This window comes from Rhinolophus sinicus, linkage group LG05 (assembly GCF_036562045.2).
Source record: "Rhinolophus sinicus isolate RSC01 linkage group LG05, ASM3656204v1, whole genome shotgun sequence".
Lineage (NCBI taxonomy): Eukaryota > Metazoa > Chordata > Mammalia > Chiroptera > Rhinolophidae > Rhinolophus > Rhinolophus sinicus.
In genome coordinates this window covers 18,874,970-18,901,056 of record NC_133755.1, presented here as the reverse complement: position 1 = coordinate 18,901,056, position 26,087 = coordinate 18,874,970, and the positions used below count along the sequence as shown (strand labels likewise).

The following is a 26,087-nucleotide window of genomic DNA, read 5'->3' as shown; positions in this document are numbered from 1 at the left end:
TTTCATAATTAAGTGTATCTCCTTTTAGAACATGAGGTACTGGAGAGCCTTGAACGCATCTTTCTGTTTGTTTCTCGACAGTGCTGTGTAGAAAAGGAGTGGGGATGTGGAGAAGGAAGGGGGAAGGGAACCGACTTTTAGGAGTGCCTGTAAGTACCAGGCATTGAGGTAAGTACTTTGCCGATAGTACCTCATTTAAGGCTCACAGCAATCCCCTGAGTTAGAAACTACTATCTCCTTTTATAGATGAGGAAATTGAGGCAGAAAGCTCACAAGACTTGCCCAAGGTCATGCAGTTGGGATTGGGAGCTGGAACCTGCACCCGTATACTGATGTCGGTGTCTAACACACATGGGATAATAATAAGGAAATGCTTTTTAGAAATCAGCTAGGAGAGTAACTAAAACTGTGACCCAAAACACTGGAGGCATATTACCTCTTTGCAGGGACAAGGGCTGACATGGCTTTAGAATGCTTGAATTTCTTTCTTAATGGAGGCTTCTAAGTATAAAAGGAACTTCAGTTGTTGTTGGAGGCTGCCGCCTGCGAGTCTGCTTTTTTAGACCATCTTGCATTAATTAACATTCCCAGAGCTCTTTAAGATACAAAGATAAGAGATGTCATGGGCGTGGCAAGTATGACTACAGTACTGCCTCCAAAGCAAGGAAACATTCCAGAGACTTCACCAGGGCCTGGCCGATGCACAGGTGGGTCCCAGCAGCCTGCATGCTATATTTCTTGTGCTCAGAATCAAGCATCTTCCTCTTGGAGATGCACCAAAGTGAAATTCTGCAGGGAGAGTTCACTGCTTGGGCAGAAGGTTCTCACCCTCATTCAAATATCTGTTTCTTTCACCTGAGTGGAAAGGAATTTCAGCTTCTGTGCAGAGATCAGTTTGGGTTAGAGGGAGAGCAAACCTAAGGATCTCAGGTGCCAGCACCGGGGACGAGGAAGGTGGCAGCAGGCTGGAGCTCTCTACCCAACCCTGCATTTTGCTTTGGAATAAGACAGTGTTTTAATTCTCCAGCTAAAGATCCAGGTACAAGCACAAATTTAACTACTAACTACAAACAGGGATTGGAACCTTGGAGGTAGATGGAAATTTCCAGCGTAAGAAAACATAAGCACAAAGAGTGAGCAAAGAGCAGAACACTATTTCAGAAATCGAGGTCAAAATGATTTCCTAGGGCAGGGGGGTGAAGAGAGGGAGCCAGAAAACAAAGCAGTGAGAGATCCACATGTAGTGGGAAGAAGATTTAGAACCATCTAATGTGTTTTCCTTGTCTGCGACAAGACATAAGATGCTCTGTGTTGGTGTTTTCACCATGATAGCTTTCCCCTCCTCATGACACCCCTCCCAGGTGATACTGTTTTCTATCGTACATGGGGGAGCTGAGATCCAGAGAATTGAAGTGATGTGTCCCAAGTTACCCAGTAAACAGGTAGGACCTGGGATCCAGGTGTTCTGACTCCATGCTGTGGTCTTCACTCCAACCCATGGCTGCTTCCTGCCATTGTCACTATAAAGGATCCCAGGAACCAGGAGAGATGAACAAAGAGTGGAAAGAACCCACAGCAGATCTGCATTTGAATCTTGGCTCTAATATCCATTTGTGGTGTGGTTTTAGCAAGTATTTGACCTCCTCAGCCTTGTTTCTCCTACTTATAGGAGGGGGTGAGACTTCCCACCACTTAGAAGCCATGCATTTCACATTTAAAATGCAGATGAGGATGAAAGTCATCACAGTTCACACTTACTGAGTAATTACTGTGTGCCAGACACTGGTCTAAGCTCCTCCCACATATTGTTATTTAATCCTTACAACCACTTTGTTAGGTAGAGATGACTATGACCCCCATTTTACAGATTAAGAAACCCAGGTGCAGCGAGGTTAAGTTGCACAAGGTCCCATAGGTAATATGTGGGGACGTTACATTCAGTAAGTGAGTGTGGCAGAGTGTGGATGGCGGATTCTGTGGCTCCTGCTTCCTGTGTCTCCAACCCAGCCGCCAGTGAGAGTATAGTGGTATGACTCCCCCATCTATGGCTCCATGGGTGTTCCTTTTTGGCCTCACCATATCCTGTGTTCTTATGTGGGGAGCGGGACCAGAGACCCCACGTGACTCCCTGCACGACAGTGAGGCATAGATAAACCCCTGGGACCAGGGAACAGAGATCTGCAAGGACTGGGAAGTGGTGACCCTGTGCCACTACTGTGTCTTGCATGGTCTCTGCTCAGGTGGGAGCTCAACAGGTAATGCTGACAATAATCGGTTTCTTCTTCTCTATCCTCCCTGCCTTGGTCATTTGCCCCAGAGGCTTCTCTATCTCTAGCCTTGATTTCCTCCTTGCTGGTTTTCAGCTGCAGCCCTTGTGACTCAGTTCACCTCTCCTGTCAGGCTATCTTAGGGAAACTTAATCAGATCTTGGCTCCATCATCCCTTGAGTCCTCACCCCTGCATGACTCCCAGTTTCCTGTCTTCTGCTCCTCTGGTTTCTTTACTTCTGGGTACCCCATCACTTCCCTATCCTCGCATCTCATAGTCTGTTCTTGGGAGGACCCACGATTCAACTGGCCTCAGCTCCCTGAACTTTTACCTCTAGAAGCACTCAACCTTCTAGGGCCATCTAAGGCTGTAGGGACATCTGCATGTCAGAGTCGGAGGGAGGTTGGATGTGATTGACTTTTAAGAGCAATTCTTATAAAGTGAACAGAGAGCTGGCCTGTGCTGGGCCTGGTCTAGGGAAATAGAGTCAAAGGAATGTGTGTCTAGAGCTCCTGGTCACGTGCAGTCCTCAGACCCTATTAGGCCATGTGGCTTCAAGTTTGCATTCTAGGGTCAAGACATTAATTCAACGTCTTGGAAAATAAATTGAGCCCCCACTGCTGGGCTTCTTGCTGCAGTGCAACTCTCTACACCCTCATTCTTTGAATTTGTTCGAGAAGCTACAGGTGATGGTAGTCAAGTCATTTGATGACAAAATTTAAAAAAAGAAAAAAGAAAAAAAAAGCCGCTTGGTTACACAGGGCAAACCTGGAAGAGTAGAGATCCAGAAAAGCCACACCTCCATGGCCTAAAACAGGTTAAAAGGGTGAATGGAACCTGTAACCCTACATAATGGAAAAGCTCTAAGCTGCCTGGCCTGGGAGCATGTTGCCCAGGTGCCAGGGTGAGTAACCAAGGAGGTGCACACCCAGCTGCCCAGCGGGGCACCTCGGACATAGACAAGGCCCTGAAGCCTCGTCTCTGCTGTGCTGCTGCCATCTGAACCCCGTAGGCCATTCCTGGAGGCGGAGCAGCCCCCTTTCGCCCACTCCCCACAGCAGCCCTGGCAGGGCAGGTGGGAGAAACTTGGCTGTCTGGGCCTGGAGGAGGGAGCAACCTGCCCAATTACACCCACCTCCCCCAAAGCTCCTTTTAGCTCTGGGCTGTTCCACTTTCTCTGTAGCTTAGCAACCTGAGCCCCTGACAACGGACTTACTGAAAAAAAACTTGACTTTCTCCAAACAGGTTTTCTTTTTCCTCCCTTCCTCCCTCCCTCCTTCTTCCCTCCCTCCTTTCCTTCCTTCCTTCCTTCCTTCCTTCCTTCCTTCCTTCCTTCCTTCCTTCCTTCCTTCCTCCACATAATCAAACCTTGACTACAGGCAGACCTCATTTTGTTGTGCTTTACTTTATTGAGCTTCACAGATGTTGCATTTTTTACAAATTGATGGCAAGACCCTCCACCAGCAGAAAGATTATGACTTGCTTTCTTGCAGTGGCTGGAACCGAACCTGCAATGTCTCCAAGGGGTGCCTGTATAAGGAGGTCCTGTGAGTCCCTCTGTCACGCAGGGTGTCATGCGGGGTCTCTAGTCCCGCTCCCCACATAGGAACACAGGACATGGTGAAGTCAAAAAGGAACACCCACGGAGCCATAGATGGGGGAGTCATACCACTGTATTCTCGCTGGTGGCACTATAGTCTCACTGGAGGCTGGATCCACACTGTCCGCAACCCGCCATCCTAACTGCAATCCGCTCTTGCTAGCTCAGCCACCATCTTCTTGCTAGCCCCCATTAGCTGCTAGCGTAGCCACGGCAGTTATATTAGTGGCCAATGGCTCACTGGTTACAGCTGACGGCCAACTAGCCACAGCTGATGGCCATCCAATCACAGTTGACAGCCATTTACTACCTGAGCCATCACCTTTCCACGTGAGGCCGAGAGCCTGGAAACTGCACTCCTGGCTCTGTCCTTCACCTTCTCTTGCTTGTGTGGGCTTCTGCATGGACAGCAGCTTTCCTCCTGTGTCCAACCTCAGGTCTCACTCCCCAGCCTTCCTCCGTTCTGTAGCCAGAGCGATCTTTCTAAAGCTCAGTGCTGAGAAGCTTTCTCTCTTGCTGAAAACCCTTTGATAGTTTCAGGGGAAATATACTCACATGGCTCTCCGGCAACCAGCCCTGCCTATTCAATGTCACCTTGTCCTTGAGCAGACTGTCATACCCTCTGCCTCACTGTATTATAATTCTCTTTCTTGCCTCCATGGCTTTGCTTACGCTGTTCCCTACATCTGTTTACTTAACTGTGAAATGTTCTTCAAGATTCAGCTTACACCTCAGCTCCTCTGTGAGACTTCCCCGACCACCCCTCAGGCAGACCTGATCATCCCTTCTCTACTTCTGTGGGTTGTACGTAGACCTGTGGTGCAAACGTCTGTTTATGTGGCACTGTCACAGATAGACTGTGAACTCCTGGAGGGCAGGGCATATTTCTCATTCTCCATGAGGTCCCCAGTGCCCAGGACAGAGCCTGACAAAAAGAGGGTGATCCACACGTGATCAAATGAGTAAATTAGGTATATAGGAAGGAAGGAAAGGAAGAAAACAAGTGAGTCTGAACATCAATAAACCGCCATCCAAGGGGGTGTGGAATGAAGCTCAGACTGATATGTGGCCTCCAGGATGAAAGTGGTTTCTCTTTGATTTCCACGCCCCAAAGTTGTGGATCAAAGGCAAAGCAAGGTGGGCTTCCGGAGGCTGGGCACAGGTATGTGCGTGGTAAGAGAAAAGGTAACGCCAAACCAAGCTGAGCCCGTTCGCTCCCAGATCTCTTCCTTGCTCTGAACCACAGGAAGGCTGGTTTCCGGCTGGATTTGACCAATGGGAGGTATTAACGGGAAACTAGAGGGGGAGAAACGAGGTTATTTTTCCCTGTCTTTCTCAGCCTCTAGTGGTATTTCTGGCAGTGACTCTTTTTGGGTCTCTAGTTTCTGCCAGATAGGCCTGCTACTATTCTAGCTATTGGCAGGCGCCCCTGACCCCTGGGCTCAGGTAACTTTGCAACTTTGCCTCTCTCTCGCTCTCCTTGTCTCTCCACCCCTTTGGGGGTGGCTATTGCTTCCAGCTGCTCTGGGCTGCCTCATCATCCCCTGTAGATTTCCCAGCTCCTCTGTCACCCATGTAACCAACTCCATGCATTAAACCCCCTTTGCTGTTAATATTCATTGTGGTTTCTGTTTTCTTGGTTGGACCCTGACTAATATACTAGTTTAGTTCAATGACTTTACTCCGAGGGGTAAGGTCACTGATGTTGACTTTGGAGGAGGTGTTGTATTTGTTTTTGTTTTTCAAGTTAATCATGAGGTAAGGTTGTGTGGTGTATAAGTTTAATCCAGATGGAGAGAGCCAGGCACATGTGCTTGGTCGGCCAGACCGCATTGCTGCTCAGTTTGAGCTCTGGGGCCCTTTGTGCAAGTTCTAGATAGGCAACATGCCCTCTGGGCTTCAGTGACTCTGCCAGGCTCCCTTACCTGGGAGAGAATGGGGACCGGGCCCCAGCCCCTGAGTTCCTGTTGGAAATGTAACATAGAGGTGGAAATCAGGGAAGCAAGGAGCTGGTGAAAGGGAAGAGAGACTGAGCGGTGTGAAGAAGGGAGGGAAGGAAAGGGGCGATATGGGGAAGGGAGAGAATGGAGCAGGCATAGCCGTGTGTAGCACTGTCTGTATATAGTACGAGGACTCAGTCGGTATTTGTTGAATGAATGAAAGACTAGAGTAAGTGGCACAGGTGGGGAGCACGGATAGTACTAGCAAGGGGACGTTTGTCTCCATTCCCACCACTCACACAGCTCACCTATGGCAACAGCCTACTAAGTGCTTTCTGCCATTCTTCCTGACCACTGCTTCAGGGGCCTTTTCCAAAATCACAGTCTCAGTTGTTTGAGCCAAATGCTTTAGCGGCTCCTAGACGTGTCGTGATTAAATTCTGGTGTGTACTTGCGAGCCTAATCTACCTACTTTCAACCTGGACGCCTCACATCGTTCCCACTCTTGGAAGCGCTGGAGGATGGTTTGGTCCTCATATGACATGGTCCTTACCCTTCGTCCTGCTTCCTAAATCCATGTCCTTGGTTTCCATCTTTGTCCTGTCAAGGCCTGGGATCCTACTATGATTTGGGGCAGATTTGGGGAATAGGAAGTGAGTAACTGACCTCAGATCTGGCCCTTGAGCCTACCTCCTGTTCTTCCTCCTCCCATAAATTCCTTTGGCTCTTGAAGAGCCTGGGAAGGTGGCCCCACTCCAGCAGCCTGAACGTCATTCACAGTGGTCTTCTGTCTTTGGGCTCCTGAGAGAGAATTAGTGGAGAGACAGGCTCTTACAGCACAAAAGGGCCCAGCCCCCCAAGCGGGCTTTGTTCCTGCTCAGAGGCCTCGTGCTGCGTGTGCCATGCTGCGTGTGCCAGAGCAGATGTGGGGACTGGCTTGGGGCAAGTGAGGAGAAGACAAATGAGCTTGTCAAATTGTGCTTTCCCCACAGCCCAGCAGGGCAGGCCTTGACTGCATGGGAAGCCAGGCTAGTATTGGACAATTCTTTTGCAGACTTTGCTGAGAAGACTCCTAGCTCACCTGCACCACTCACATTCAGTCCTGTTAACTTTTGCAAGTACATGTGGCGTGGCATGGCGTGGCGGTTTTGCTCTGCCCAGATCTGGCTGTGAATCTGTGTTCTCTACCTACCAGCTAGGTAGGCAAGCTACTTAATCTCTCATTTTCCTCATCTGTAAAATGGAATAATAAATACCCTCCTTAGAGAGTTCTAAGTATTTTACACCCAGTAAGGCTTTAATAAAAGGATGCTATTATTATTACTGCTATTTATTAATTATTTGAGACCTCTTGGGGCTAAACTCTGAGCTTGGCCTCAAGGCTACAAGTAAAGGCATTGAGACAAATAACAGCTTATCAGTCCTTTAGGGAGCTCGCAGTCTGGAGCAGGGATGGGAAAACTATGGGCCCAGGGGTCTATTCTGGCCTTGTGCCTGTTTTTGTAAAGAAAGTTTTATTGGAACACAGCCATGTCCATTCGTTTACATATCGTCTATGACTGCTTTCATGCTACAATAGTGGAATCAAGTAGTTGTAACAGAAACTATATGACTCACAAAGTCCGAAATATTTATTATCTGGGTCTTTATAGGAAAAATTTGCTGACCCTTGGTCTAGCGGGGAAGATAGATGTATAATCAAGATGATGCTGGTTGTAAGAAAGGCCCCGCCTCTGGTCACCTCCTCTTTCTTAGAAGTCCTACTGCACTCAGTGTGGACCTCTCCCTTGGTGTCCGGCTGCCATTACCCATCTTGCGTGTCCATTTCCAACCATTCCGAGGGGGTAGGGGTGCTGGGTTCACCTAGCACTTCACATCAGGTTTTGCACATGGCAGGCAGGCAGGCAGGCAAGCAGGCACTCATCCAGTATCTTCATTTCTTGAGCACCTTCTATGTGAAGAGACCTTTTCTCGACACTCGGGATACAGGATTGATGAGCCCCATCTCCAGGCTCAGAGTGTGGTGGGAACAGTCTCATAGCCAAGTGCTCTGCACTAGAATGGAAGTGGGACTGCAGCTCCACGGAGCCTGTGGAGGGAGGGAGGAACTGGTCTGCGATGCATGTTTGAGGGGGATGACAAACAAGGGGGATGCAACCGAAGAGGGAGATTCTAGAGTCATTTAACCAGAAGAGCGAATGGCTGGGGGCACTGAAGGACAGGGAGGAGTGTCTGGGCTTTCCGGCCTGGAAAACTGAGGGCGTCTGTCTGAGATGTCCCTAAGCCAGGTCAGGGCTGCCATGAGCAGGAATCAGTGCGAGGACACAGGGGTCTGTTACTCCATCTTCAGCCTGTAGATGTACTTGGTAAAGGAGGGACCCACAGTCTGAGGCTGGGAAATAGCAAGGAGATTGCCAGCAGGGAAGAAGGTCCATCTGTGCATGGTGCTGGAGGGACGGGTGGCAGCAGCAAGGCTAGTGGGGAAACAGGCATGAGTAGGGGAAAGACTGTTCAGGAATGGATTCTGAAAGTGAGGCTGAGCATTTGGGGGCCAGGGATGAGGTTTCTGAGGCCCCGCTTGCCTGGAGCGGTGTTGGCAGAAACACAGATGTCCCCGAGGAGGCTTTAGTTTTACTTTTGGATTTATATTTGCAAAGGAATGGAAGTGTTTTGGGGGTGATAGTGTGATGACTCTGTGATGCTAATTGCATGTACAAGCACCAATGCCCAGAGGGCTGTTGGGAGATAGGAACCTGAGTTTGGGGGTCAACACCTTTGAAGAGATGGTTGGAGCTATCGCCGTGAGCCCATCCTTTGAGGAGAGATCATCAAAGAGGGAAGAGAGCTTGAGGACCAAAGGGACTGGGGGCTGGAGGAAGAGGCACTGGCACACAAGTCAACTGGGTTGTAATCAGAGAGGTGGGATGAGACCTGGAGGAGGCACCTCAGAAGGAAACCTGGGGAGACAAGGTTTCCTGGATTCAGAAGCGAGCCTAACTCCTGAGGAAAGTTCTGAGTAGAAAGTCAATATAGAAGGGATGCCCCTGCAGGCTCCCTGGACAATTTGCTTTATACCAAATGATAAACCAAGCTTTTCAAGGTAAGGAGGGGAGAGAGGGGCCCATTAGGACTTCACAGCAATTTAATTCTACATGAATGCTGAAGCTCAACGACCAAAACAACAACAAAGAATCTCCCCAGTGGGCTTCAAGTGGCCCTGACCACTTGCCTTGTGAGAGGAAGCACGTGTGGATCGTGGTGGGGAACAGGGACGGCGAGAGGCATGGAGGGGACGAAAGCACAGCCAGCCGGGTCCTTTAATGTGTGGGATTCTGGTGAAGGGAGACAGAGAGCAGCACGACAGAGACTGACCTCAGGGAGCTTCCAAGTTAATAGAGTAAGGGAGGCCCCGTGCTCGGTGGAGTGTGACAAGTGACACCCTGCAGGTATCAGTTGCAGGGTTGCTTCAGGAGATGGGGTAGGGTGGGCAGGAAGGGGGAGCATCAGGGAAGCCTCTGTGATGTAAAGGGCATTTGAGGCTGCTCTGAAAGAGAGGGCAAGCCTTCAAGATGTAGAGCCAGGTGTTCTAGGTGGGCGATTAGCCTGAGTACTGGGGTGCAGCTACAAGGGTAAACTGCTGTCAGATGGTGAAGGGTGCAGGATGCTGGGATGAGAAGCTGAAATAGCTGGGCAATGGGAAGTGACCACTGAAGTTTCGGGCAGGGGAGAGACTGACAGTGACATGATTCAAACTGGCTTTGAGAGAGTTCAGAATGGTAGGCCTACCTCGCATGGATTGAAGTAGACACCCTAGCACCAGGGAAACCTTCTAAAAGTTCCTTGCTATTGTCTAGTGGTAGCTTGAGCTTTTTCACATTCCTGATGGGGACCTGGAACCACCCTGTCACCCTTCTTGCTCGGCTGACCCTCTCTCGCTGTGCCAGACAGGGCTCCTGATAAGGCAGCTGGGTTACATAGGCCAGTCTGGTGGTGACCGCAGCTCAGAGGGTGTGTCACAGATAAGCGGGGATCCTCTCTCATGCTCTGGCCTTATCCAGTCACTTTGGGTGGGGGTGGGAGAGGATCAAATAATTGCATCTGGCTTTTCCCTTTCTAGTTAGACCTCTGCTTCAAAACTCAGGCTTTTCTGAGCACTTGTTGGACTAAGGGGTCACCCTCCTTTCAGATTACTGGGATTTTTTTGTTTGTTTGTTTTAGTCACCACTATTTGTTTACCCTCTTGTATTAGGGACAACCTTGAAATCAAGAATTGCATTGTTCTAACTTTGTGTACCTCACACCCATGCTTTGCACACAGCAGGCTAGCAGGCACTGGACATGCTTGCCAACCAGGAACCCAGCGAAACAAACCCTCCCTTCCTCCCCCAAATTACTCAGTCCTGTCCCAAGGTGCTTAGACATTTCCCTGTCCTGGTTAAGTGGCATTACAGGATCTCATCAAGAGATAGAATAATAACTAAATAAAAACATTCCCGTGGCATCAGCACTTTCTGCAGATAAAGGAGGAATTGTTCTCCCAGGCAGGGGTTTGGTCAAGGTATGTAACGAGTTAATTAAGTCCCTGCCCACAGGACTTGAACTTGGCCATATAAAGGCATTCCACCCAGAAGGAATGTGGAAGTCGTGCTGGGAAGCAGGTTTCTCTCTAGGCTCGAGCCAAGGCTAACATCTGGGGCTGCAAGGGCCTGAGGACCCAGGGAGACACATGTCCCTGGGGCCACCAAGTGCCTGTGCCTACAGTGAGTCCAAATAGCCATGTGGCTCCCGAGTGGGGAAGACTCATGTGATAATCGTTACAGCAACTGCTGTTTGCTGAGTGCTCACTGGGAGCAGGCCCTCTGCCAAGTGCTCTCCTGATGTGACCGCATGTCTACCTTTCATTCTGGGAGCCCGTGGCTCTTGAGGACACGTGGCCACGGCATCCACCTGGAATGTTGGTCCTCTTGGCCTCTCAGCAGCCCTGGACTTGCTGCTCGTCTCTGAGTTTTGTTCTCAGCTGAATCCTCAGTACCAGGCACATAGTAGGTGCTCAAGAATGAGTGATGTTAGTTGTCTCACCTTTACTGTAAGCATGAAGGAAACCCTCAATTTCTCTGGCTCTGTGTGTGTGTGTGTGTGTGTGTGTGTGTGTGTGTGTGTGTGTTGGGGGTGAGGTGGTATCATTCATTATTCCTTGGCTTATTGGGTGGAAATATTTATCCTTTCTCTCCTCTTGGTTGTTCAGTGTTTACTTGCAATAAGACCGGGGTGTCCAAACTGCGGCCCGCGGGCCAACTGCGGCCCTCAATCCATTGCTAATTGGCCCGCAGCAAATTCCAAAAATATATTTAGTTTGTGTAAATAAACCAGGTGAGGCAATACGTACTTCACCTCGAGTGAGTGGCCCGGCTATTTGTGTATTTTACCGCATATGGCCCTTGGTGAAAACCGTTGAAAAATGTTTGGACAGCCCTGCTATAAGACCTCCCTCAAATACATTTATTCTGTGAAGCCTTACTAAATTCACTCTCTCAGATCTCTCTCAATATGTGTGTGTAAATATGTATGTCATGCAGGTTGGCATGCAGGGAACGGGGTCTCTGGTCCCGCTCCCCACATAAGAACGCAGGACATGGTGAGGCCAAAAAGGAACACCCACGGAGCCATAGATAGAGGAGCCATAGCACTATAGTGTCACTGGCGGCTGGGTTGGAGACACAGGAAGCAGGAGCCACATGATCCGCAACCTGTCATCTGCTTCTCTACCAACCAACCAACCTCACTCGCTAAGTGCAATTCACCGTGCTAACTGCAATCCACGCTTGCTAGCTCAGCCACCACCTTCTTGCTAGCCCCCATTTTCTGCTACCGTAGCCACGGCAGTTATATTAGTGGCCAATGGCTCACTGGTTACAACTGATGGCCATCCAATCACAGTTGATGGCCATTTACTACCCGAGTGAGTACCTTTCCACATGAGGGCGAGAGCCTGGAAACTGCACTCCTGGCTCTGTCCCCACACTCCACCCTTCCAGGGTCTCACCTCAAAATCTACGCGACAAGCCTCTTCCGCAAGGGGCCCTGTGCGAGGAGCCTGGAGGTGAATGCAATATCCTGGACACAGCCAGGCTCTCTGGGTACAGCCAGGGTTTCTCAGGGCACCACCAGTCCTTCTGGCCACAGCCAGGTTTCCTGGGCTTTTTAGGGTACCACCAGTCTCCCTAGGCACAGTCAGGGCCTCTCAGGGCACCACCACTCTCTGTAGGCACAGCCCAACTTCCTGGGCTTGGCCAGGGTTCTCGGGGCACTGCCACTCTCTCTGGGCACAACCAGACTTCCTGGGCATAGACAGGGTTTCTCAGGGTACCGTGCTGGAACAACAGAGACTCACAGTCAAGGTACTTACATATTCTCGATGGCGGCCGGTCGAGACACAAAAGCAAACATCTGCCAGTTCCACTACATGGTGGTACGTTCCCAAGCAAACAGTCAAGCGGTCCATCAAATTAGGGATGGAGTCCATTCCCCATAGTCCACAGTGATTCGCCAGGGCTGTGCGTTAGCCTCACAGTGTGTGCCCTCTTCGCAGGGCAAGGGCTCCAAGTCCTCCCCAACCTGGGGGTAAGGGCCTCAGCAAGCACTTCCCAGCTCACAGGTCTGCAACGACCTTCTCTTTCTCTGGTCTATGCTGGTTGGGGAACCGTCCGCGTCCTCCCACCCCTCCACAGGGGTCCAGCTCTCTGGCAGCTGCTCCTCCTTGTCTTCCTGAGACTGAGTGTCCATACGCACAAACTGCTCCACTATCCTTCGAAGAGCTTTGGCCGGCATCGTACCTTGCTCGTTGCGCCGTATGTCATGTAGGGTGTCATGAGGGGGTCTCAGTTCCCGCTCCCCACATAAGAACGCAGGACATGGTGAGGCCAAAAAGGAACACCCACAGAGCCATAGATAGGGGAGTCATACCACTATATTCTCGCTAGCGGCTGGGTTGGAGACACAGGAAGCAGGAGCCACATGATCTGCAACCTGCCGTCCGCTTCTCTGCCAACCAACCAACCTCACTTGCTAACTGCAATCCGCGCTTGCTAGCTCAGCCACCATCTTCTTGCTAGCCCCCATTTGCTGCTAGAGTAGCCACAGCAGTTATGTGAGTGGCCAATGGCTCACTGGTTACAGCTGACGGCCAACTAGCCACAGCTGATGGCCATCCGATCACAGTTGATGGCCATTTACTACCTGAGCCAGCAACTTTCCACATGAGGCCGAGAGCCTGGAAACTGCACTCCTGGCTCTGTCCCCACAATGTAGATAGTTATATGCTTTTTGTAATAATTGAGGTTTTTTTTTTCCCTTCTCCCCAAGCATTTCACTCCCCAGCCATAACCCCCAGCCCTCCTTAAGGAGCCTGGCCTCTCTGAGTCTGTCACCTCATGAGAGGGATGTGACAGGGCAAAGGAAGAAACAAAGGCGTTTTCCTCTCTTTGGGGCATCACAAACTTTATCTTTAGGAGACCAGAGGGGACTCTGGGCACAGACAGAAGATTTGGGGAAACACCTGAGTAAGAGCAAGAGAACTGAACTTGATGGTGAGAGAGGGAAGCTGAGAGGCTGTGGGCCCAGAGACAGGGGCCTGGCCTCTACTCCCTGCAGTGGAGCCCCGGGCAGGTAGCAAGACCCCCGAGGAGCTGGCCACGTGGTAAGCCTTGGCGCAAGAGGCCTTGGCTAGCCTCACAGAGCTTCCTAGGCCCAGCAGGGCACAGAATCGGGGACTGAGTTCCCTGCCCTGAGCATGAAGCACCCGGCTGGAGGGCAGCACAGAGAACAGACAGGGCAACCCGCGTGGGGCCTGCCCACCGAAGCCTGGATGGGTCGACGACCCCACACACACCTGAGGATGAGATGCCCCTCGGCACTTCGCAAGCCCCCTGAATGAACACACCTCAGAGAAAAGGGAAGAGGGTCACAAAGCGACAGAACTGAGGTTTCTGCTTCCCCAGGTGTAGAAATTTAGTTCTTACAGAGGAAGAGTATAATGACGAAGCACTCACACTCTGGGGCCAGACTGCTTCGGTTCCAATGCCAGCTAGCTGTGCGACCCTCGGCGAGCCGCGCCACTTTAGTTCTCTCTGCCTCAATTTTTTGTTTTTTGTGTTTTTTTTAATGTTTATTTTTTGTTTGTTTTGTTTTGTTTTTTTTCATCTTTAAAATGGCTGGCTCTAAAATGGTGGTTTATATCATTTGTAAGATAGACCTGGATTCCAATCTTGACTTAACTATGACATAGCTGTGTGACTCTGGGACAGTCAACTTAATTACTTTGTGACCAAGATTCCTTACAATAATCTCTACTTGACCTCATAGGGTTGTCATGAAGATCGCAGGAGTGTATGATCTTCCTTTGTTTCCTAATGTTGAGTTAATCTCTAAATTCTAATGCATTTTATAAGTAACAGAGATTATTATGATGAGTCCTGTAAGTAGATTTTTAAATAACTCCAGGGCAATACGGATTTTAAGCTGTGCTAAGAAGTGGACGTGCCACACCTATGTCCCATCCTGCCCCCACCTAGCTCAGGGCCTCATCTACACACTGTAGTCAGTACCGCCCACTTTATGGGATTCCTGTTGGGATTAAGTTGGCACACGTAGCCCTCTGTCCAGTGCTCAGCACAGAGGAGGTACTTCCAACATTAGTTTCATCTTCTTCCCTTCCCTTCTTGGGGAGCTGGCTTAGTAGGAACAATCCAAAAGCAGGCAGCTGGCGTTTTCATTCTGCTATGAAAGGGATGGCATGGCACATGTGATGTTTGCCCCAATGAGGAGGGCAAGATTTACTAGATGTGCAGTCATTTAAGGGATGTGAAAGACTCTCCTCCTCCCCCGGGGTCAGAGAAGGGCAGGCTTGTGTTTGAGAAGTGGGGTATTATGTTCAGAAGACATTATACACTGTATTAATATTTGACGAGGGCACGGGGATACGGTGTGGTTAGCTGACCGACTCTGCTGTGTGACTACAGGCTGCCCTGTGCCTGACGTGATATGCCAAAGATCGATGTCTTCAAGGAAGGAGTGGCACGTTGTTTATCAGGGAAGAGAGTGGGGCTGATCTGGCTCTAAATTGGCTATTTGTGTTGCTTTCCCATGTGAGAGGAAAATACTACTAACACCTAGCAATTACTGACCGCTTATTTTGTGCCAGGCACTTAACGGGTGTTATCTCCTTTAGCTCTCAGGAGGCTCATTTTACAGTGGAGAACATTGAGGCCTAAAGAATTAAGACACTTGCTCAAGGTCAGATAGTAAGTCATGACCTGAGGAGGGCCAACTAACCAAAGATAAGAGGTTCATGAGTAAACTTGACCGCAAGACTGGGGACTGTGAAGCTCTAGAGAATCTTAGGGAAAACGAAAAAGGATGGGAAGCCTTGTTTCCAAAAGCCCACAGGCCTGCCTCAGTCTTAACACAAGAGTCGTGAGATCGACCTTCATGCCTCCTTCAATTTCAGCTTCCCTTTCCCACTACTGTTCTCTTTACCTGGCTTTAAAAACAAATGGAATGACCCAAGAGTTGTCAATTTGTGTGTGAGCATGAAATAGCGTCTGAAGTGCAGCCCTAAACAGCTCCCTCCCCACCTGGTAGAAGAGGCAGGAGGCACCCGTTCTCTCCTGGGTCTGTTACAAAGTGTCCACCTCTCTGCCAGCCTTTCATGATTGCTGCTGCAGGTAAACTGTGGGTTCAGCAGAATCGTGGATGTTTCCTCTTGGATGCTGTTGAATTTAGCATCGCATCATTTTTAGTGTCCATCCCTGGAAATCTTTTGGACATCCAGCCTGGGCTTAGAGCCCTAAATTTGCCTGGCTGGGCAGTGGGTATGGAGTGATGGAATGAATCATAGATTAGACAAGATGGTGTATGTAGAAGCACTCACCACAGAGACTGGCCCACAGTAGGTACTGGTACTCCATGCTACTTATTGGAGCATAATTCAGAGCAGAAGTGTAGGATTTTAGTTCTGTAAAGGCACTTAAAAATCCTTGGCTCGAACCCCACGTTTTGCAGTTCAAGTGGACTGCCCAAAGTTACGTTGTGGGACTGATCTGGGAGAGCACTGAGTTCCTGGATTCAGATTTTATATAACAATAATGCCCCTAGAACCACTTCTAGAACATTCTCTGGGTACCTAGAGCATTTTAGAACATTTCCTGAGTACCTAGAGAATCTCTAGGGTACCTAGAATTCTCTGCCTGAGTGGCAAAGCTGCTTCCAACATTCTTCAGGACTATTTCCCAGGTCCATCCCATTACAGGTAGAGGTCACAGCCTGTATGGCCAGTCTGTGCAAAGGGTGGCAGAAGGGTGGCTGTTAGTGGAATGTGTGGATGGAGATTGGCACGTGGGCAAGTGGAGTGGGGGATGGGGAAGAGAAGTCCACAAGTCCAGGGCTGAGTATTTGGGGATGGGCTCTCTCTATGTAGCAGAATTCCAAGGAAGGTGAGAGTTCTAAATTTGAACCTGGCCTTCTCAGTCATTGTGAATATACACTTGTCAAGATAGGATGGTATGACGTATTTTATTTGTTCGTTAGCTTGATCAAATATTAGACTTACATAAATGGGGCTGGCTCTATTTGCACTCTTGTGCTGGGCCCTACAAATTTTAGGGATGGCCTGGGTCATGGTGATCTGTTAAGAGAGCCCGAAGGGGAACCGTAATCAAAAAGACAGAAAATCACTTCCTAATGGTGGATGTTCAAACATATCAAAAAGCACAGACAATAGTATGAGAACTGAGAATGGGCTATAAATGAGGGTTAGAAGAACCAGCTGTACTCTTGTGTTAACATAGTATCCATTCTTTAAAAGAGGTGACGTTTGCCTTCAGATCAATTCTACATTTAAATTGGAGGAACTTTTGCAAACGCTTTGAAGGATTCCCTTTTAGACCTTTATCCAGACCAAAAAGACCTTTAGTAATAAGTAGCCTTTTGTTCCACATTCCTTAAAACTGGAGGTTCAGGGAGGGTATACAGTTTGCCCTGTATATATGCCTTCTTCCTTTTTGTCATCTCCATGGATAGGTTTCTCAGGCTCCAGAGGTGAAGGGATGAATTCCATGGGCAAGGGTTAGGTAGAGCCTTCATTCCACCAGGAGGAAAGCCCTTTGCTGTGGCCCTTCTGCTTGTCTGGAAGGGCTGGAGGAGCTGCCTGGCCACAGACCCGCCCTCAGGCTGTGAGGTGAGCGCGCCCTTGACTGTGAGGCTGCGCTGCCAAGGTTTAGAGGAAGCTACACCCTGGGCTATTGTGCTGCCTCCCCGAAGGAAATCTCCTTCCCTTCCCATGATTCTGCCATCTACCGTCATGCCCAGCGTCCAGTTCCCAGAACTCCCTGGAGGATTCACAAGCCTCAGACAATGAGGTGTCTCATCTGAAAAGGAGGGAGGGGCAGGGGAGTCACCAGAGTCCATGTGACCACAGTGACCTTGGAGTGGCCATGGCTGCTTGTTCCTGTTTGACTGAAGCCAACCAGCAATGCTCAGAGTCTGACCGTGTTGCCAAAATGAACAGGGGGTGAGACGTGCTAAAGCAAGCACTTTGGGGGAAGGCTGAGGGCTCATCTTAGAGGTCAGAGGGTGGAGCCCTGTGACCTCCCATAAAATAACATACTGTAGTTGTTCCCCTGTAGCCTACACCGGAAGGACTGACCTTTAGCAAGATTCTGAGGTCAGGCAAGTTTGTGTTAGTCAAGCTACCCTCCATTACCTCTTCCTCCAGAACTCAGATGGGTGCCTTGCTGTCCTGGTCTCTCATCCAGCATTTACCCATGTCTGCCAGCTCCCCAGGGCTGACGCTGGGCTTCCTGGATGAATCTCATCATACTACCCTCTCCTGCCACACCCTGGAGGACTAAGGTTCACACACACACACACACACACACACACACGAAATTCACTGTTGGTATTTAATTTCCCCAGCATTCTATTTACTAAGGAGAAGCAGGGACCCTCCCATTCCAGGGGACATTCATTTATTTAAACCAATAACCTGCAGGTGAGGTCTGTGCTGGTCCATGTGGTAGGTCATGCATGAGAATTAGCAAAAAGCACCTGTCCCTCTGGGCAGGCACAAGCCCTGATGGGGGACTGGACTCCAGCCCCTATGTGCCCCTTGCCTGGGCACCCTTGTGCTCTGAGCCCTCCCATCTATCTGATTGTGCGCCGTAGAAGTGATTCTAATGGGAAGGATTCCAGGCGGGGGAAAGGGAAAGTTTGGGGGGGCATATGAAGCCTTGTAGTTGCTCACAAATCACCTCATCTAAGTATCTGTCTTATTCCATCTGGTGCTGTAGGTTGGATTCTGTCTCACTGGCTTATCAGGGGTAGTTACTTGGAGGCCCTGCTAAGAACGCCACACTCCCAGGAGCACCGATGCCCAGTGTGTGTGGGCCTTTACTGTGGGCCACATTCTTAGAAGCATCACCTCATTTGATCCGTGACAATTTGGGGAAGTAGGTCGGGCAAGAAGATTATGCCCATTTTACGCATGAGAAAACAGACTTGAGAGGTGGAGTGATGTGCACAGTCACCCAGCTAGGAAATAGCAAAGTTGGAACTGATCCTTCAGTTTTACTTATTCAACAGCTCTGCCACGCTGCCTCTTACCAGACAGACTCACAAAATCCAGCTTTTGTCTTCATTTTTCAGAATCTACAAATCTTTAGCAAGTTCTTTGTGTTTCCAAACTATGGACCCCACACATTCTCTCATGTCCTACCAGTCATTTTGACTGGATTCTCCCAACAACATGACCATCTGTTTAGCACTTAATATTTTAGACAGGCCTTTTCCCAACAATCTTGTGAAGTAGGCAGGGCATTCTGTCCATTACAGATGAGCGAATGGAGACCCAAAAGGGTGGGTGAATGGTTTGGGACCAGCATCCGGGTCTTCTAGTTTTTAAGTCCAACAAGCTTTTAACTTTGTCATGCTGCCTCTTCCCCAGAGGGCTCAGGAGACGTAAGCAACTGCCTACAGGAAATATGCTTCACCTTCCTCCACAGACACAGTGTTCCAGGAGAACCAAACTCCATGGAAACAGAAGGGAGAGGGTGTGTATATAGCATGTCTTTTGGCCCACTCCAGTTCTCATTCGAAGCTGATGAGCCACTGCATGTTTTCATGGTGGGTTAATCCTAATCTGTATTTTCTTCAAAAGAGACCAGAAATATTGAATCTCAGAACATCAGAAAAGAAAGGGAACCACAGAATCTTCTTTCCAGTCTAATGCCTTCATTTGACAGACAAGGAAGTAGTTTTTATTTTGTTTTTCAGATTTATTGAGGTATAATTGACAACAAGATATTTAAAGTATACAATGTAATGATATGATATATGTATACATTGTGAAAGGATTCCCTACCAGTGAGTTAATTAACTTTTCCATCACGTCACATGTTTCTTATTTTATCATTTTTGCTGAGAACTTGAAGTTCTATTCTCTTAGTAAATTTCAATGATGTAATACAGTGTTATCAACTATAGTCACCGTGCTCTATATTAGATCCTCAGAACTTATTCATCTTATAACTGAAAGTTTGTACCCTTTTACCAACCTCTCCTTTTTTCCCTCATTCCCAGCCCTGGCAACCACTTCTCTAATCTGTTTATGTGAGTTCCATATGTAAAAAAATATTTTTTTAGATTCCACATGTAAGTGGTACCATGCAGTATTTGTCTTTCTCCAGCTCACTTATTTCACTCAGCATAATTTCTTTTAGGTTCATCCATGTTGTCACAAATGACAGGATTTCCTTCCTTTTTAACAGCTGAATAGTATTTCATTATTATGGAATCTCACATTTTCTTGATCCATTCATCCACTGATGGACACTTCGGTTGTTTCCATCCCTTGGCTATTATCGTGAATAACGCTGCAATGAACAGGGGAGTACAAATATCTCTTTGAGATTATGGTTTCATTTCCTTTGGATATATACCAAGAAGTGGGATTGCTGGATCATTTTTAATTTCTCAGTAGTTCTATTTTTAATTTCTTGAGGGACCTCCACACTGTTTTCCATAGTGGCTATACCAGTTTACATTCCCACTAACAGTGCACAGGGATTCTCTTTTCTCCACATCCTCACGAGTATTTATTATCTCTTGTCTTTTAGATGAGAGACATTCTCATAGGCGTGAAGTGATATCTCATTGTGGTTTTGATTTGCATTTCCCTGATGATTAGTGATGTTGATCATCTTTTCATGCACCTGTTGGCCATTTCTATGTCTCTTTGGAAAAATGGCTAGTCAGATCCTTTGCTCATTTTTAACTGGGTTATTTGTTTTTTCTGCTATTGAGTGTTATCAGTTCCTTATATGTTTTGGGTATTATCTTCTCATTGGATATGTGATTTGCAACTACTTTGTCTCATCCCATGGGTTGCCTTTTCATTTTGCTGATGGTTTCCTTTATATTTTCTGTGCTTATGGATTGGAAAAATTAATATTGTTAAAATGTCCATATTACCCAAAATAACCTACAGATTTAATGCAATCCCTATCAAAATTTCAATAACATTTTTCACAGAAATAGAAAAAACTGTCCTAAAATTTGCATGGAACCACAAAAAACTCCAAACAGCCAAAGCAATCTTGAGAAAGAAGAATAAAGCTGGAGGCATCAGACCTCCGATTTCAAATATTAAAAAGCTATAATGATTAAAACAGTATGGTATTGGCATAAAAACAGGCACATAGACCAGTGAAATGGAATCAAGAGCCTAGAAATAAACCCCTGCATATATGGTCAATTATTTTTCAACAAAGGAGCCGCGAATACACAATGGGAAAAGGATATAGTCTCTTAAATAAACGGTGCTGAGACATTGGGATTGCCACATGCAAAAGAATAAAACTGGACCCCTGTCTTACACCTTACACAAAATTCAACTCAAAATGGATGAAAGACTGCTATCTAAGAACTGAAACCATAAAACTCATAGAAAAAAAAGGAGAGAGTAGGCTCTTTGACGTTGGTCTTGGCAATGATTTTTTGTATGTGACACCAAAAGCAAAGGAAACAAAAGCATGGGCGGCTGGATGGCTCAGTAAGTTAGAGCGCGAGCTCTTAACAACAAGGTTGCTGGTTCAATTCCCACATGGGATGGTGGGCTGTGCCACCCAAAACTAGATTAAAAATGGTGACTGGACTTGGAGCTGAGCTTTGCCCTCCACAACTGCACTGAAGGACAACAACTTGACTTGGGGCTGATGGATCCTGGAGTAACACACTCTTCTCCAGTATTCCCCAATTAAAAAGAAAAACAACAACAAAAGAAAACAAAAGCAAAAATTAACAAGTGGTATGACATCAAACTAAAAAGTTTGTGCTCAGTGGAGCTAATAGAGGCAGGTTAAATGATTTGCTCAAGGCCACCCATCTAGTTATGGGTAAAGGGAATATTTCACAGTCTCATGTTGAAGTTGTCAACTTGGTTTCTGCCTTCACATATCCACAATCTGGAGATTAGGCCCTGGGAAAGGGGAATGGTTGTCATTTGAGTCCTCTGTTCATTCTGAAGGAGACTCAAGAGGGTGACAAGGTATGGAACATGGAATAGAAGGTTGGGATCTTATTGCTTGCTCTCAATGTGAAACCTGGGCTCCACTTGTTCTGCCTGATTCTCTAAAACCTTGAAGAAAAAAATCTCTATATTGACCTGTGAGGACTCCCTGGGTCCTAGCCCTGTGCTCTCTCTCCTGTAGATTCCCACTTTTCTCTGGGAGCAGTTGCTCCCTCCACACACATTTATTGAGCGTGTATTTCATACTAGGCTCTGTGCTAGGTGATACCCAGGGAAAAAGACAGGCATGGCTTCAGTCCTCAGTCTGGCTGAAGCAGAAATGATTAATCCTGGAATTAATTAGTTCTATAGTTAATCCTGAGTATGCCCTGGAATCAACATTCATACCTTGAACGGGCTGTTAGGTGGCCCAACCTACCTGTTCTGGATGCTGAGCTGCCTTTTCCAGACTCTGGGTCTGAACACTCCCTGCTGGTTTCCCGATGCCCATCTTGGACCCCAAAACTTGATTTATAGGCATCTAGTGGGTGAATACACCCCTGTGTTCTGCTTGGCCTGAGCACCTGAGCTTGGCATTGTGTCAGATATTGGGGATAGGACACTAAACAAGTCAGACATGGCCCCTGCTTTCAGGAATGGATGCTGGCTCCCGGCCTCTACACTCTGACCAGGGCTCTGCGTATTTTCCCTGTTTACTCAGAACTGCCGTGCATTAGCCTTGGCTCTCTTACGCAGATTCTGAGTTTTACGTGTGTCTTTCCTTTGATCTCACATCAGTCTCTGCCCTTGACTGACATTTGGGGTCATGGTAACTGCACATCTCTTTCCCAATGAGCTGACCCCCAACTGTCATCTCTGGCGTGACAACTTCCTGACACCATGCCCACTGGAGTGACCCACCTCCTAGCTTTGTCTCTTCCTAACCCACTTCATCTGAGGCAATCCATGGCCTGGAGCTGACCCATCATCATAACAGGCTCTCGATCAATATTTATGAATCGAATCAACTCCAGAGTGGTTCAGAAATGCCAGGAGCCTCTAAAAGAATGCTGAAGACTTGACTGTCGTCTAACAGTACAGATGAGCATGGGTAGTGACACCCAGTGAGAAATGAGAATACCTCTCTTCCATCCCTGAGGCTCCTCTCTGCGTCGTGAGCATCATAGTGGGTATGAATCAGGGAGAGACAGGGGCAACTCACTACGAGGATTTGCATATTGAGGGATAGTCGACAGCCTCAGGCCCAACCGTCTAGGGAGCCTGGAGAGCCCCAGACATGGGAGATGCTGCAAACAAGTGCTGCCTGTTACTTGACGATCTGGTGAGGGTTTTTTTCCCCTCCACACTTCTGCATAACAGATCTTCCCCCATGGAAAGCAGAAACAAAGCCAGCCTGTTAGGCATTTGGTTTTCCTTGAATGCCTCTTTAGATTTCTGCATGGGCTGTTACTCTGGATTGGAAAACTTTGTTGGCATTCATGAACTTTCGTTCATAACCATATAAGGTAGGTGCAGACAACTTGCTTCAGCACCAAAGCTAAAGCTCTGGGAGCAGATGACCAGGCTCCTGCTGAGGGGCAGCCAATGGCAATGATTTCTACCATCTGGCTCAATTCAGCCACCATGTCACTAACTGGAAGACACTCTGGTCTCTGCTAAAAGGGATCTTAGAACTTTCCCGAAGTTCTCTTTGTGTCTTAATGATTTCAACCCCAGCATGAGAGAAAGATTTTGCCTTCTAAACGAGTGGTTGACCCTTTACATCCTAATAGGCAGCCTGTGAGATGGCCTCCAATGATCCCAGTCTCCCAGTATTTATACCCTTGTGTAATCCTCAACTTTTCAATAAGGGCTGGACTTATTGACCTATTCTAAAAATAGAATATAGCAAAAGGGATGAGACGTTACTTCTGATATTAGGTTATAAAAAGACTGTGTCTTCTGCATTGGACATTCGATTATCTCTCCTCTCCGGTCCCCTTCCCTTTCTTTCTCTCTCTCTCCCTCTCTCTCTCTCAGATCATTCACATTGGGGGAAGCAAACTGACAGGCTGTGAGCAACTCTATGGAGAAGTCAATGCGGCATGGCAAGGAATGGAGCCCAACTCAGCCCAGCATCCTATGAGGAACTGAAGCCTGCCAACTCTTTATGAGTGAGCTCATGTAGAAGTGGATCCTTCAGTCCCAGTTGAGTCTTGAAGGACCACAGCCCCAGCTGACATCTTTACTGTGGCAGTATGAGAGGCCCCGAGCCAGAATCACTCAGCCCTGGATTCCCGACTCACAGAACTGTGAGGTAATAAATATTTGTTGTTTTGCGCTACTAAATTTTGGAGTAATTTGTCATGCAGCAATAGATAGCCCCACTTAGGAACTCCAAATACATAGTGTTCATTTCTTCACTAGCTAATTATTCATAACCTTCTTGCCATCCGCCTTCTATCCCGACCAAGGCTGTTACTAGCTCATAAGATGTTTTTGTGCCAGTTAAGAAAAAGCACCCATTCCTCAAGACGCTTGTTTCCCTTTGCCATGAACATTCACTCTGTGATGACTGGGAAGGCAGTGGTGCTTTGCCAGTGGGCTGCCTTTGTGTGGTGTACAATTCACACCATTGAGTGCAGTGACCCTGGCCCCACTCCTGCTGAAAATTCCGTTGTACAGGGTCTCTGCTCCAGCTCCCCGCACAAGAACACAGGACATGGTGATGCCAAAAAGGAACACCCATGGAGCCATAGATAGGGGAGTCATACCACTATAGTCTCGCTGGCGGCTGGGATGGAAACACAGGAAGCAGGAGCCACAGGATCCGCAACCTGCCGTCCGCTTCTCTGCAATTCGCAAGCCGCACTCCGCTGCCTGCTATCTTAGCCACGGCAGTTATATCAGTGGCTAATGGCTAACCGGTAACAGCTGATGGCCAATTAGTCAGAGCTGATGGCCATCTACTACCCAAGCCAGCACTTTTCTATGTGAGGCCGAGAGCCTGGAAACTGCTCTCTGGGGCTCTGTCCCCACATTGCCCGTCCAATATCATCAGTGACTTGTTATTTTGCAAATCTGATGACCTTTCCTTAGTTCTCCTTTTCTTTGATCTCTGGGTTTTACTTGAGACTGTGAGCCACCCCTCATCCTTACAACTTGTTATGTAGGATTGAAGGAAACAGACCAAGACAGAATAAGGACACAAGTGGTAGATTGCTAAGAAGACTGGTTGGCTATTACAGCTACCCCAGCCTCAGCCCAGCTGTGTGTGAAACCGGTCCTTCACGATAATCTACCCTGGATGTTGCCTGTGGTTGTCCTGCTCTCATTCTCATGGTCATCTCTGGTTCCACCTTCCTGTCTCCAAAGACTTCTTGTTCTCTGCTCTTGCCTGGGGTCTCTCCCTTTATTGCTGCCCTGGTATTATGTCAACATGGAATCCATCCTTTGTTCCTTACTTTTTACCCAACCCTCCTGTCTTCTAATAAAGTTTGAGGAGACAGAAGGAGTGTATTTTCATTACAAGTCTCAAACAATGGACTCTGAGGCCCTTCTATCCTTAGTTCTTTGGAGACTGCAGTCCTACAAGTCCCTCCCGCTTGGTTTTCTCACCCCTACATGGGATGCAGCATGCCAACCTATGCCTCCAGTCATATCTGCCGTCTCAAGTTTTATAAAGGTACTTTCCTAAGGAAAAACAGTTTCCTCCCTAAAAGGAACTCGGTTACCAGGTATTAAGCTAAGGTTTTGTTTTGTTTTTATCCATAGGCATCAGTTAGTTCTTAGTGAACAAAGAAGGATTAAGTGTCAAAGTTCACCTCCCCAGATTGACTCAAAGTGGAATGAGCAATTTAAGATAGTGAAGATTCTTTTCCAGAATCTCTTCTCTCTCCCTCTTCCTTGGCATTCCCCCTAGCACACTGGCACTTTTTATTCTGCATGTCTCAGTTTCTGTCAGATCTCCGAAACTGACTTCTGATTTGATGGTTCCTCCATTGTACTTCATGCAGGCAGCATTTTACTTTAAAGATGATTAGAATGGAATGGGTTCCTGGGTTGTTCTTCATGCAGGCCCCGTCTGGCTGTGATGACATTTTCTTTGACCAGCTTTGAAAAATTTAGATGGTCACGACCTGCAGTTTCAATCTTGCGCTCAGGGCTAACTCAGACACTCCTTTGTTATCAAAACAATTTGGCTAGACTTCGTGTGAACAATCTCTCTCTCTCTCTCCGGCATTGCTACTTTCCAAAAGTTTCCTAATCATGTCACAAATTCTCTTCCTCTTTGGATTTTGTGACATGTCTTTCCTTTCTCTCAGACCAACTGTCTCTCTGTCATTAGCTTAGCTTCTGTCTTCCATGCCTCAAAGCTGGAAATTTTTCTTCTTCACAGGAAAACTCATCTACTCTTGGGGTTTCAGCTAGTACTTTTTTAAAGTTACTAGATATTTCCTTTATGTATGTATGTATATATGTATGTATGTATGTAGTTTTTTTTTTTTTTTTTTTTAACCATCTTAACCACTTTGTGTGCAGCTCAGTGGCATTAAGAACATGCACATTGTCCTGCAACCACTATCACCATCCATCTCTAGAACTCTTTTCATCTTCCCAAACTGGAACTCTGTCTCCATTAAACAACAACCTCCCTTCCCATCCTGCCCCCCGGCCCTGGCAACCAGCATTGCACTTTCTGTCTCTATGAATTTGACTA

The 26,087-nt window shown here is 47.7% G+C and overlaps 1 long non-coding RNA gene across 5 annotated transcripts in view; it reads left to right on the top strand.

Annotated features, from left to right (window-relative positions):
* The window catches only part of LOC109449260 (uncharacterized), a 97,770-nt gene that overhangs the window by 35,099 nt on the left and 36,584 nt on the right, over positions 1-26,087 (top strand). For 3 of the 5 annotated variants that reach the window (XR_012496292.1, XR_012496295.1, XR_012496293.1), the window contains one exon: positions 23,408-23,684. The exons of the other annotated variants lie outside the window; for them this stretch is intronic. This is a non-coding gene — a long non-coding RNA (uncharacterized LOC109449260). The remainder of the gene's footprint in view (positions 1-23,407; positions 23,685-26,087) is intronic. 5 annotated transcript variants of the gene reach the window in all.